Consider the following 1,617-nt stretch of genomic DNA (forward strand, 5'->3'; position numbering starts at 1 on the left):
TCATTGCAACCTCCACCTCCCAGGCTCAAGCAATCCTCCCCACTTACCCTCCTCAGTAGCTGGGACACAGGCACGCACCATGATGCCAGGCTAATTTTTGTCTTCTTGTAGAGAGGGGGATCTCGCCATGTTTCCCAGGCTGGCCTCAAACTTCTGGGCTCAAGGTAGGGCATTTTAATATATAAATTCAATGTGAATACAAGATCTTATGAATAATTTTCTTCCATTTAGATAAATCGTAAAATTCATGTGGGAAAATGCCCAATAATTGTTAAGACAACTGTGAAAAAGAAGAGGAGGGAAGGAAGAATTGTTTGCAAGATACACAAAAGAGTCACAATAGTCAATTCTCTATGATACTATTGCTGCATGTATAAATTGTTCAGTAGAATATCAATACATGAGCATGAGGAAAATGGAAGGACACATCTACAGGTGTTAACATGACAAATATGAGACACGGAGTGCTGATTTATAAAAGTTTGTGGGGGAGGAAAGAGTCTATTGATAAAAACTGAATGTGTGATATAATTTTATCTGTGAACAATGACAGAAGGATATATGTATATATATATATATATATATATATATGCATAAAAAGATGCTTGAAAGACTATGAACACTAAAATGATAATGGTTGCTTACTCCAGGGTAAAAATACTGAATATGACCTTTATTTACTTCCATATAGTATTATTTTTAAACAGTAGGTGTTCTAGCCCTATGTTTCTATGCTTCAAAAGATTAAAAACTAGTAGATATATTTTGATTTGTCTTACATCATCTGAGAAAGAATATAAGACATTCAAAAGTCTAGATGTGCTCCGATTAAAAATTTCCTACCTGTGGATGTTGGCTGTGCTCGTTGACGAGTGGCAAACTCACCAAGCCTCAGCCACGGCTGAGGCTGATGTAAATCCAAAAGCCTACCCTCTTACACATGTCCACCTCACCAAGAAACTACTGGACCTCATGCAGCAGTCATGTAACTACAGGCAGTTTTAGAAAGAAGCCACCAAAACCCTCAATAAGGGCATTTCTGAGTTCATTGTGGGGGCTGCAGATGCTGAGCCACTCACTGGAGATCATTCTGCACCTGCAGCTGCTGTGTGAAGACAAGCATATGTTCTATTGTTTCTATCCTCCAAATAGGCCCTGGGGTGGGCCTGTGGGGTTTCCAGGCCTGTTCTTGCCCTGTCCTGTCACCATCAAGGAACCTCACAGCTCAAGCAACAGATCCAGTCCATTCTGCAGTCCACTGAAAGACTCTTGGTCTAAAGCTGTGGCCTCTGCCACAATCTCCTGCTGACTCTATACTGTGAAGATGTGTATCATATTGTCTGTGCTTGCAGGTAGAATTTTCAACTACTTTCTATTGTTATACAATACTGTAATTTGTAGAGCTGATTTCTGGAGTTTTGTATTGTTTTCATTTTGTTTCACTGGGTTGTTTCCGCTTCGCTCTTTACACACACTGTCTGTCTCTCTGCCATCCACTTTTTTTTTAATCCTCTATTTTGAGAAAAATACAAATGCCCAGAACAGGGAGAAGCAGAATGATGTGCCATTCAAAGGCTGGAAGAGCCAGGAGAGACCTGATGGAGTCAGGATAGAGAT

The 1,617-nt window shown here is 40.1% G+C and overlaps 1 pseudogene; it reads left to right on the top strand.

Annotated features, from left to right (window-relative positions):
• Positions 1 to 849: 849 nt before the first annotated feature.
• LOC108589876 (NHP2-like protein 1 pseudogene) lies at positions 850 to 1,278 on the top strand (annotated as a pseudogene).
• The last annotated feature ends 339 nt before the right edge of the window (positions 1,279 to 1,617 follow it).

Source organism: Callithrix jacchus, chromosome 2 (genome assembly GCF_049354715.1).
Source record: "Callithrix jacchus isolate 240 chromosome 2, calJac240_pri, whole genome shotgun sequence".
Taxonomy (NCBI): Eukaryota; Metazoa; Chordata; class Mammalia; order Primates; family Cebidae; genus Callithrix; species Callithrix jacchus.